We start from the raw sequence: 12,969 nt of genomic DNA, 5'->3' as shown, positions 1-12,969 counted from the left end.
CCAGTTGCTCACTCTCTTTCTTTCTCTGTCTCACATGCATGCATGTGCATGTGCACGCACCCGCGCACACACACACACACACACACAGTCTACAGGGAAATTAAGCGGTGCCAATGTAACAGTGTACTGAGAAAGTTCTTGGATAAATTAACAACGCAATTACATTACATGACATGCCACAAGATGGATGAGGAAAACTTGGCTGGTATTATGTTCTGTTTTCAAATTGCAATTTATTTGAGGGTTTTAATGGATGCCTTATTAAAACATCTCAGCCCTGGTCAGGTTTCAGCATATGTCACAGTGGCCTGTGATTGATGACACCCTCTGCTGCTTCTCTTGCACATTTGCAGGGAATTTAAGCAAAGAGGGAATGAGCTGAGGCCCAGCTTTGTATTGATCGTGTGGAGGTGCACTGCCTGGGAGCACAGTCTAATAACATTCTCTTAGCTGAACTGCTTCACATGAAGGCATTTATTACAAGAACTAAAATGTTATATTGCTCAGAATAAAAGAACATTGTACAAACAAAAGAGTTAGCACTGAGTGGGGGAGACTGAGAGAGGCTATCGCATGCTCCGAAACCATGCCTTGTTATCTTTCACAGGCCACATTTCTAAGCATTGAGGGAAAAAAATGAATAAAGCTATGCTTAAAAAGGTAAAATGCTGTGAGCTTTCTTTTTGCTTATTTCAACCAGTTACATGTAACAGCTGAATTTCATGAGAAAAAGATGCCAGGTGGGGACTGAGAGGTGAGCAGCCTTAAAGTCACTTGGAAAATAAGTATCAAAATGGATCTCAGGACGTTATTTGTAGTGCCATCTGAAATCTCTCATTTCACATATGCCATAGTTAATTTTTTTGACATGCTCCCATCAAAACAGCAAGAGCTATTCGTACCTAAGGAGTAACTGTACTCCCACCCAAACAATAGAAATTTGATAGATTTTTGTCACATTTTAATTATAAAAGGGTTCCATTTGAAATTTTATCACTTGAAGTTTTATAAGCCTTTTTGTTTATTGTCAAGAAATTTATGTTTCATACTGCTTACTCAAAAAGCATGAATCCAGTTACATATATGTCATAAACATGTGTACATCTAGTCATAGAAAAAAGACTAGAAAGATACAAAATAAAAGGGTAATGCTAGTTATCACTAGAAAAATAATTATTGTAATTTCTTTGTGCTTTTCTGTAGTGTAATTTTCTGCAATAAACACATTACTTTTAAAATCAAATAAAAAAGCATTTCAAAGACATCTGTAACATCTTGATTTATAAGAGTAGACAAATAGGTATCCTTTGAAAGAGTCTAGAAAAAATATAATCAAGGAAAAGGATTCATTTTGCAGTAATATTTGAGTCTTTCTTAGTAAGCAGAATCTATGCATTGCAAATTTTAAAAGATATCAGCAACAGTTGAGACAGAATGAAAATATCCCTATGCAATACAAAAAAAGTTTAAAAAAACTAAAAATAAGGAAAGAGTGTTGCATTTCCAAACTCTGATAATGTTAAGGTTTGTCACTCAGTTCAAAGGATTTTTTTTTTTTTTGCCTGACCTGCTATGATTGCTATTATTTGAACTGCCACATTTATTATTTTGTTAGCCTTTGAGGGCCTATAAAAATCTCACCTAATTATATTGGAATCACCTGGCATCACAGCCAAAGCCAAAGAAGATGAGAAAATGGCCAACAGCTTTTCTCGAAATGGAAGGAAAAAAAAAAGTTAAAGAACGAACAAACAGCAGAAACCAAGAACACTCAGGAAAGCCAGCTTTATGAGTCTCCCAAGAAATGGATAGAGAAAACATTTTTTAAACGTTGACAGAAATTGTTATGTTGTAAAAATGGATTTCCTAGCATTGTCAGTTGAATGTACCTTCTAATGTACAAAACACCAAATTTACAGTCTTTGAATAGATTGTGACAGCTTTGGTGGAGTGATGCTGTGCAAGAAAAGGGAAATGTTACTTAACCTCCAAGGCCTCTTTTTCTCTTGGATTTTAGATTTCATGTTCCTCTTCTGTCTTCTCATGGCCCCTTATCTTTTGTGACTGAATATTTATCTGTGTATCAAAAGGGAATAACTTTCTTTTTACCATGAAAGTAGTTACATAATATCACAAACTATGGGTTCCTTTGTTCTAGAATGAAGACCAATTCTCCAAATTTGGAAAATTACTTAACTTCAATTCAATGAACATTTATTGAGCATCAACTACCTGTAAAGCAGTGTGCCTGGTAGTAGCAACATGATTCTTTGCCTCTTTGTGATGATAGCCAACTTTAAAAGCGAGGATCTTCTCGCTATAAATTGCCTACATCCACACATGCCCCAATTTAACCACCCATCAACCCCAGGTTAGAACTGAAGCGATAAAATGACAAAAAGCTACTGCCCTTAAAGTGGTAAAGACAGAAACATGTATCAATATGCAGTTTAGCCTGTGAGAAGAGCTATGGGTGGAAAAAAAAAATTAATGCATTGTCTTTTAGGATAATTCACATTGTATGTGAATTTTACACCAAGTTTCCAATAGCATAAAGCAGGTGATGAGCTCAGAGCAGATGTGAAAGGAGAGCAACAGCACATGCCAAATGTCAGAACAACATTGGGAGGCACTGGGGTAGCGCAATTTGCAACAGCAGAATCCCCAGATGGCATGGGGAACAGAATGTAGAAACATGGGGCAAAGGGAAAAAATAGACACACAAAAAAGTTCAGGAGAATACAGGAATAAAGAAGGAATGCTATGTACACCTTAAACTAATACAACATTCTATGTCAATTATATTCAATGAAACTGGGAAAAAGAATGCTGTTTAGGACACAAAGTCTTCAAATACTGTAACTATTCTTTGAGTAACTTCTAGGCTGAGCTCCATACAACATATGTGAAAAGTAAATGGAAACTCAGATTCCTACCCAGAGGTGGCTAAGTTAATACCACCATCTGTCTTATAAAATGTTCTATCAACTACTCTCTGGTAAGGAATATTTGATAACCAAAACTAATTAACATACATATGATTCACTCGTAACTTCTAAGTGAATCTGTGTAAGTATGTTCATGGTGGTTGTGTGTTATTCTCAAGTAATCCCTTTGCATTTTCAAAGTCCCTATGTTATTTTGGGTTCTTGGTTGCATTAGCAACTAATTTTGGCTAAATGAGTAAAAGGCAATTTCCTAGAAAACGTTCAAGAAGCTCAGAGAGCCAATGAGAGGTTAGGTAACAGAAAATGGGGACAGGCACATCAGCTGAGGACTGTCTGGTTCTAGATGACCTCATTCCCACGTCTGATAATAATTTTGCAAAGAAGCCACTGGTTCAGGAGTCTCTCTTCATACATCATACCCTAGGCCTTTTCACATTGTGGATGGGTTCTAAAAGGAGCAAGCAAGAGAGGGTAACCTAATGGATGAGCACTTTTCAAGCCTCTGCTTGCATCATGTTTACTTATATCCTATTGGCCAAAACAAGTCACATGGTCAAGCCCAGAGTCAGTGTGGTGGGGAGACACAACCCAATGGGTACGGAAGGTGTAATTTATCGGGAGCCATTACTCTATTTATACATTCAGCTTCTGGCTTCATAGAAGGGGAGTGCCTGCAATTTTCCTCCAACAAAGCTTATTCACAATGAACAAAATAATGAAATAAAAGGGACTAGGGTAATATTAAGAAGAAAATGGGTAATGGGTGGCAAAATAAATGATAAATGGCCACAGTGGAACCCTATTTAGATTTCTGAAATGAAATTAACTGAATCCAGATAGACACTATTTTATTCCTCTGAAAATTCTGGGCTGGAGATAGGTATCATCCAGAAGGGATTCATGATTTTCCTAAATGACCAGTTTCCCATTACAATTCATGTGAACTTTTCAGACTAGCTAAGAAAACTATGAATTATTATCTTGGTCTTTTTTTTTTTTTTTGAACAACCATAATAAACATTCCTCAACTGATTTAGGTTACATCTGTTCACATTTCAGTTCTTGTGTCTAAATGAAAAATAATAGAAGCCAAATATGAAATGTATATTTTGAAAGAATCTCACTGCTCTAGAAACTTGTTATCTTATATGTCACACTTTCATTCAGTTTGCTTAGTAAATAACAGTTACTGTACATAACCACACTACTAAAAGTACATAGAGAAATGAAAATAAGTAGATATTTTCTGGCATTTCAGTGCACAAAATATAACCTCTTAACCTGCAGCCTCCAAAGGTTAAGTCTCAAAACCGAGTCCATTAACCTTTCTAAATGGTTGTGATATTAAAAACTGACTCTTAACAGCTATGGGTCATCATCTAATGCAATAACCATCAGCAATAAAGAATTATGGATTAAGAACATTATCTATCTGTAAAATGGTCATTTATGACACTTGTACACAGACCACCTCTAAAATGCACAGATATCCATGACCAAGAGTTCAGACCTAATAATATACATTATGCTTTTATTAGTATAGTTATGATACTAGTGAGTTTTTAAGAGAAAATCATTACATTTATAAAAGGTTCAGGGTGTTTACTTCAAACATGAAACTAACAAAGAAAAACTCTTCAGAATTCCCTTTCATTGAACTATAACTCAGCCAGGTGGGGCTAATTAACTCAGATGGTCAAATAAAAAAAAATAAGCATGATTTTGTCTAGTGGTTGTGCTACAGGACAAATGTGGACTCTTCTACATAATTGAGGAACAGCAACTCACATGAAAGCTTCTGTGTCCTATCAAATAGAAAATTGTTCATTTGAATTGAGCTTTATTTTGTTTTTATTATAACTTAGACAATTAATTCAATATACACTTACGCAATAGTTACTATGTACCATCAACAAGGTGTTTGAATTCCATAGATATGAATAACACTTTAACAGGGACTTAGCCTCAGTCAATATTCTGAAAGACCAGAAGTGCCACAAAATACAATCTTACTCCTGCAAAAACAGATCTACAAAATTAACCTAAGAGAGCTGTATTTTCTAAACATATTTACTGTATTAACTTGTGTTTTGTCTTCAACCCTACAAAAGCAAGAGGAAATGTATTCAGGGTTGAAATCACATTGGACCTTGTTCTTAGGAGGAGAAAGACAAAGATACAGGAAAAAAATAGACAGGAATTAATTTGGGGTGCTTTGCATCTTGCTTATCTTTCTAAAAAATCTTCTGAGAACTTGTGTGTTCTCCTGTGTTGCTAGAAATTTGTTTATTTAGATTTCTCCCTCTACATTTAGTGAATACTTTATATCTTCACTAGAACTATATGACTTTTGAGTACAGAATTAATGCCCCTTATTCATATCATTTTTATTCTAAAATCCAAAGTAACAATGAAATAAGAAAATGCAGCGTTCAGAAAAACAAGGTGTAGTTTCATTAATAGGAATCTGCTGTTTATGCTAGATTTTTCTAAAATGTTTAAAAACACATTTACAAGCAACTTGTAAATATGCATTCTCCATCTCAAAGAGCAATAAACAGGTCATCCTTAATGACTCAATTTTAGAAGTTGTTTTTTTCCCACTGCTTCTAGGAATCAAAGTTCTGATGAATTAGAACCTGAGCCTGCTGTAAAGAGGCAATAACCTCTTGGTCAGTGAAGATCTTTATCTCCATGATATAACTCAGATCATCTGGGCCACACAGTTTCATCCCAGAGTCCCTCAAGATACCTCTCACCAATGTCTTTATGACTCTCTGGGCTAGGATAACCAATACCTGATCTAGTATCAATACGTAATGTGTAAGGCTGAAAAAAATTTTGTCAAATTGAATTGCTAAAGAGAAACCTCTTTTGTACTCCCCTGCCCATAATTCACTCCTAACTTGTTGTTACCCCAGTCTCAGGTCAGCTATTTCAGACCAATGCCAAAGAACTCGAGAAATTCTATAGGGTTGAATTAGTAAGTCATATTAGTAAGTCACATGCCATATTCAAGTTGTTAGGGTAATAGAAAAATAATCTCTAAGACCCAGAGATTCTATAATAATCATAGAAGCATAACTTTTGATTTTTATTTCCTCTTATAGAAGCCTAAATATTTATTTGGCATGCCAGACTCTAAGCTCCTTGGAAGAGGGATTTATATTTTATTAACATTTGCATCCAGCATGTATAAAATAGAAATCAGAGCTTCATGCATGATATTTACAAGTTGATAATAACAAGTATCCAGCATCAGGTAGTTGAAGGTTCAATGTATTTCAGAGAGTCTAAGCTCTTAAAAGTGTTTCCAAATCAAATTCTCAATAGGACCACCAAGTATAAATAGAGTTGAAGCAGACAGATTTCTTTCTTTTGGTAAATTTCCTTAGAATCTGTCCTGTAATGTGGTTAGTTTGCCAGATTGCTTTCACCACAGGATGTTAAAACAACACAATAATCAACCAAACTATGTTAACCAGAGTCCCTAAAGGCATATATTTTATGAAATAAGTAGAAGCAATGCAATTTCACAATAAATATAACATCGTTTTAAATTCTGTTGTCAGCAATTCTAATTCTCAAAGGTGCCTCATGTATTATCTCTTTATAAAAATATCTAGACTTCACTTCTGTAGTTATCCTTGTAACTTTTATAATAACCCATTGGGATTTCACATATATGTTCCTCTTTCTTGTTTTTTCTACTTCTGCTTCTTCATTTTCTTTATCTCCTTTACCCTTCCTCTTATTCTTCTCCCATTCCCCCTTCCACTTTCCTTTTACTTGTTGAAAAAAACATTATTGATAGTATGGTAGATATCCCATTTCCCCATATTTCATTTCCGCAAATGCTGGTCATCCAACAAGCTTTATTCCAATCACTGTCAGCTGGATCATTAACCAGGCACTGACATAGAGGGAAAGGGAAACTGCTTTACATGAAGCATTACCCTAAAGCACAATGTAAGTCAATCATTTTTTAATTATACAGAGGAGTATTGAAAATAGTCACCTTCGTAGGCTATTTACTTATCCCAACAAAACAGGTACCACTAAAAACAAAAAAAATTGGAACTTCCCTTCTGAAGTTGTATTTAGGGCCTATGACATTTATTTATTTATTTTTATGACATTTTATTGAATAGTTATTTAGATATATAAATTTGAGCATTTATTTTAAAATGATTCAGAGAATAAGTTGGATAAACAGCAGCTTTTTAGACTTCACCATAAGTCAGAAGTTTTCTATATAGAAATACTTTTAAAGTTAGGTTTTCTTTCAAATAGAAATATGGTTCTGCTTAGATAATCTGGCAGGACTTGCCTTCCTTTGGTGGAAGGGCTGAATTCCTATATGCCTTAAGGAACCAGACAACTGATGACAATCATATTTACCCAAAAAGGTAGTTGTCTTTTCAGTCCTTTTATGGCTTGAAGATCTTTAAGAAAAGGTAGGGAATAAAGATTATGGGGATCTTTTCCACTGGGAAGCTCCCCTCTAAGAGCACTCAATTATAGGAATGATAACAACATGGAACTATAACAGAGAACATGAGCCCCTTCCATCTGCTTCCAGTTGGATCTCCCAAAAATACTATATATTAGTGCGTTACAGTTCACTGATCTCAGCAAATCCTGTCTGATTTGCCCAGGAGAAAGGCCCAGAAGTTCACACAGACTTTCTGACTTGTTTACTACTTTTCTAACCTTACTCCCACTGTTCCTCACTCTAGTACCTGACACAGCACATAGCACATGGAGGCATTCACTCTATTTCCTAGGAAGATGAAAGAAGGAATAGATGGTAAACTTTAGTATGTTGCCCACTCGTCCTCTCTCCACAGATGCAAGGGGAACAGGACTTAAGATACACCTTAGGATATTAGACTCTCAAATGAAATATCCAGTACACATTGATATTCCCTCTATCTTTTCCTCTCTTCAAACAATTTTTTAACCACTAAGATTCTGGGAACTCACCATTATTTGGACTTTGGCATAAAGCTACCTATTTTCCTAGGGAAAATAATTTCTCTACTCCATCCTCATCTTCTCATCTCATATTTAAAAAAAAAAAAGATATGTGTGTGTATATATACATTTCATTCCCTTTAACAGAGGTTGGTTTTGGGGTAGACATGCAACCAAGTTGTAGGTGACACTATATGTTATGTGTGAGGGGAAACATTCTAAGGACACTTCTAGGAAAGGTTTCTTTCTTGAACAAAAATACACGAAATACAGGCAGTTACATTTTCTGTCTCTAGTGTTGGTGTATGGAGATGTGATACCTGGAGATGTGACACCTGGAATTATGTCCCCATCTTGAGACCAGTAGAGATAATAGTTACGCTGAGGATGACAGAGTGGGAAACGGAATAGGATCTGGATTCTCAGTGATGCAATTAAGCTGCTATATTACCGAATCCTGAGATTCCATACCCTCAGATTTATTATATGACATTTTTTTAAAACTTCCCAACTGTTTGGGATATTTTGAGATTTCTGATGAATTACAACCTAAAACATCCTAACATTTCTCAAAATGAATTTTAAAAACACGCCTTGCTCTGCATCTCTGAATCTGGGAATCGTCTTATTTGCTACAGTGGCTGATCCTTATCTGAGGCCCTTAAACTCCTAGGGCTGTTTGGCAAGAGGTTTAAGGAATCATCTGAAAACCTTCACTCACTGCTGTAACAGAGATGGGATCTTGGATTTTAAGACATGGAAAGAAATTCCTCTCCTGATTTTAGTTCTCTGCTTTTCATTTTGCCACTTTAATTTCTTAAACCATTGAAGTTATTTATCTTCTGTAGCTTGTAAAAAGGCAAGATAGCAAAGTAGTTTAAAACATAGGCTCTGCAATCAAAGGTCCCTGTTCAAATGTTATGATCGTCTTTACCTTGAGCAAATTATATGACACTTGTAACTATTAGGGCCTCTCTTTCCCATCTGTAAATGGATGTAATAGAACCTGCCTCATAAGGTTATACCTGGAACATAGTTAGCGCTGACTGCAATAAACTTATTTTATGTTCATTAAAACTTCAATTAAATTTACCTTGACAGACAGACCGCCAATAGACAGACTTCGGGAATGTTCAGGACAATCCAGATAGAGGATTACAGGCTTAGAAGGAATAATTAGGCATGGAAATATAACTGCTTATTTGGGGCTTCATTAAGAATTCTGAGCAGAATCCTGTGTCTCTTGAAGGAGACAGGAGAAAAAAGCCCTCTATCCAAAAAGAGTGCTGATGGAGGGCTTCTTCACCCTTGTACTGGAATGGACACTACTGATGAGCCCTGCCAAGCTGAGATGAGAGCACCAAGTTGAGTATCACCCAGAACCTTCCCTGAAGGGTGTATGTTTCATTTTATGTCTGTGAAGAGGAATGGAAATAGAACATTTTTATATACTCTGAGAAGCAACAAGAAATATTGAAAGCTCTGCCATTTCCTTGATCTCATCTCACCTTTGATTTTTTTTTTCCCCAGGTCAAATGGTCACAGCACTGAAGATCTGACCATAAAACAGACCAAAGAATTGCAGAAGAGCTCCCCGTCTCTCAAAATAAGCTTAAGCACCTAGTACAGTGGCAGAGCTTACAAAAAATTAAGTAATGGATGAACACTGCTGTACCTTCAATGCATCGTTCAAGTCTTGGAACATTTGCAAGTGTTTATTTGCAAATACGTGTTGCTGGGCTTTCACATCTCCAAATTCCAATTTTGCATAATTTAAATTCTTAACATGTAGATAATGCAATGTTTACATGTGGACTCCAAAAGTCTATCTTTATGGCACTGACACTACTTAAAGCAACATTTTCTGGTAATAATGTGAAAACCTCGGATTTTAAATGTTTCCTTTAAGAATAATTGCCTGGTTTAGCACTGCAAATGGTTTGACAAGGCAATAAAGCTTTGTGACTTTACAGCCCTGTGCTTAGTTATGCCATGACATTTGGTGACTATTAGGCACACTTAATCTGATAGCTTCCCTGCACTTAGCCCACTCCCACTCCACACCCACCAAGAGTTAAAAAAAAAAAGAAAAAAGAAAAAGAAAACTCTCAGAACATTAGGATAATTTTTGAAGAGTTCCATTGTTCCTGGAGTCCTCATCTCATTGTTAAGTATTCAACAGTGCATCCCTGGGAGAGGTAATGGAAGCAATCATATTTGGGGGTTAATTCCAGGGGTATGAGACAGTCAAAAGTGGGGAAGGAGCCACAGAAAAGCCAATAGCACCTTTTAAGCTCTTCAGATTTGTGCTGTACTAATTATTATTTGGCATAGACAATCATCTGTGCTTTTTACAATTATTAAATTCCCTCTATTCACTGGGGAGAAACAGTTACATGTTTTGATATCTGTCTTACCTTAAAGTAGTCTTTGAGGAGTGCCATGTTAAGTAGAGGTACAAAACCAAGCCCATGTGTTTTCTGACCTTATGGGAATTTGATATCTAACTAAGCACGGACATGCATTAAATCATATTCTTGTTCAAATCTCCAAATCTCTTGAATTAAGAAACTGTTTCAGGAAGTTGTTTTTTTTTTTTTAAACACTTTGTCTACATGGGAAACAAACCTCAGACACAAGGCTGGGGTCTTGCTCAGGGGAAAACTGTTAAAACGTAGCACAGCGGAAGCACTACAGAAACCCAGTATTTGCCTAACAGATTTTGCACAAGTCTCCAAGGTACTTTGTACCTCACCACTTACCCCTCTATGTGATTTGATTTGGATGTATGTAGGCTAAGATTTTTATGTGTCGCCTTTTTTAATGATCAGCTCTAAACTGTGCCCTTAAAAATAATAGCCTTTTAGAATATCTAGAATACTAAAATTTATCTTTCTCACTTTATGCTCATTTTCTTCCAAAACACACATATCTTGTGGATTTCTTTATAGAAAATAAAACGTTATCAGCCACTTTCAAATACAAAATAAACCCAGTTTACCCTAATACAGTTATCATTACAAAAAGAAGCTTATCTGTAGTATGTAGATAGCTAATAAAGGAATGTACCTACAAGATACTTTGCCTGCCCAAGAATGCCAGGACCTCCAATATTTTTTTTCCTGAATTCTGTTAAACTAATTCTGTGTGATAGGCAAATATGTCCTCCACATGCTGGTGAATTGAAATTCAGCTTTCAGTGAAGAAGATTAATTGCCTCTTCAGACAAAGCTGGATTTGCGCTCCTATTAAAGACAGGGAAGGGGGGGAGAAGCAAGGGGCAGGGTGCCAGCTAGACTGCAGTATTCAGTTACACGTGAAATGATTTGTAATTCTGAGTAATCACTTAGGACAAGCCCTTGCACCATTTTATCTATACATGACTCTAGGCCAAAGTCAATACTCATAGTAAAATAATGAGATGAAGCTAACTGAGCCCTTTCATTAATGCTCCAAGGAGCAAATCTGATGCTTCAGTTTTTCCCCATTGAAAGTATCCACTTCTTCCTAAAAAATGAACAAGTGGGTCAGGATGCCCAGTAGCAGCCAGGGCACCTGCTTTGGCAAAAGCGTAAATAACTGACTCTTCCCACCTCCCTCTCTCTGTTTGTGCACCAGGCTTCACCCGACTGCAGGTGAAAGCACATGAATTTTGCATTACCTCTAGGCTCATTAAAGAGATCTGGCTCTCCCCTAATAGTTCCCCCTGACTTAGGGGGATACACACACACACACAGCATGACGAACCTTAACAGAAACAATGCAAAGTACTTTTTCTCTTCCTCATCAGTCTTATAAAGAAAATCCACTGTTCTAGCAAATGCACAGCTTGGTGACAGAGTTAGCAAGCAACTGTTAGGGAAATGAGATGGATAACCAGCTGTCCCAGCATCTTGGAGATGGGGCACGGAAGAGAGAGGGTGCTGGGAAGGAGGGGGAAAGGAAGGGTATGGGGAAATCCTTGACTGTAGCCCCCGAATTTCACTTTCCACCTGTGTCACCACCAGTCAGGTAACCAATCTGGCAATTAGCATTAAATGTCTCCCTCACTAAGTAATGGGCAGCGTATTACTCTTCTCTGTGCTTGTTGAAGGCTTAAAGACCTCCTAGGAATTTAAAAAATATATATCCTTAGTGTTGTTTTCTAAAACTTGGAGAAATAATCTAATTTACTTGGTGGGTAAAATTGTCTTTTATTGGAAAAACCCAATAGAATATTTCCGCTCTTCACAGAAAAGAAAATGTCTGAACCAACTTTTACTTATTAAGGCAAATTCTTCATCCATATGTACTCCAAATTAAAACAACATAGGTATAATAGAAGAAAGGAAAAAGGATACCTGCAAATTCCAAATTTGTCTCCTATTAGCTAGGTGATTCTTCCACGTCGCTTGACACCTCTGAGCAGAGTCTTCTCATCTCTAAAATGAAGATTACACATTTACAGGCAAATTGTGAAGAGCAATGCTTAGTTCAACATCTGACACATAAACACAATTATTCATATCCCTCCCTCCCTTGGATTATTCATGTTACAGGGTGTGTGAAATATTGATATAAACAGACCATACAGAGATTTCAGTTAAATTACTCCTTCCAACATTTCTCTGATTAGGGCTTTCTGTAGAGGACCAAAACAGCTTTTTTGAATTCCATTTCCATTAGTGTGCTCATTGGTAGAGATACCAACAAATATGAAATTTCCCTCCAAAAAGCTTATATGAATTGTCAATCAAATAACCAGTCATGAACCACAGAGAAATTACTGAAAGATTCAAGTCCCTACATACGGAGCACATACGAAATTCACATTAATTCTAATTTTCCAGGCTATAACACAGTGTTGCACACAGCCTGAACTTGGAATGGTATTTTTTTAATGATTTCAGGACACACAGTTCCTATGACTAAACAGCTCACAATGTCCTGGGAGAAACTTTCAGTCTAATGAGGACTCAAGGTGCACAGCACACACACACATTCACATGAACACACACAAAGCAACTTGCCAGACATACAGGGAAAAGGGACTTTAGGTAGAAGA

At 36.5% G+C, this 12,969-nt stretch overlaps 1 long non-coding RNA gene across 1 annotated transcript in view; it reads right to left on the bottom strand.

Moving 5' to 3' along the window:
• Positions 1–12,969, bottom strand: part of LOC309625515 — a 153,562-nt gene that overhangs the window by 113,390 nt on the left and 27,203 nt on the right. Inside the window, exon 2 of the long non-coding RNA XR_014242554.1 lies at positions 12,266–12,346. This is a non-coding gene — a long non-coding RNA (uncharacterized lncRNA). The remainder of the gene's footprint in view (positions 1–12,265; positions 12,347–12,969) is intronic.

This window comes from Balaenoptera borealis (genome assembly GCF_965194805.1).
Source record: "Balaenoptera borealis genome assembly, chromosome: 3".
In the NCBI taxonomy this organism is placed as follows: Eukaryota; Metazoa; Chordata; class Mammalia; order Artiodactyla; family Balaenopteridae; genus Balaenoptera; species Balaenoptera borealis.
This window is presented reverse-complemented; position numbering and strand designations above follow the sequence as displayed.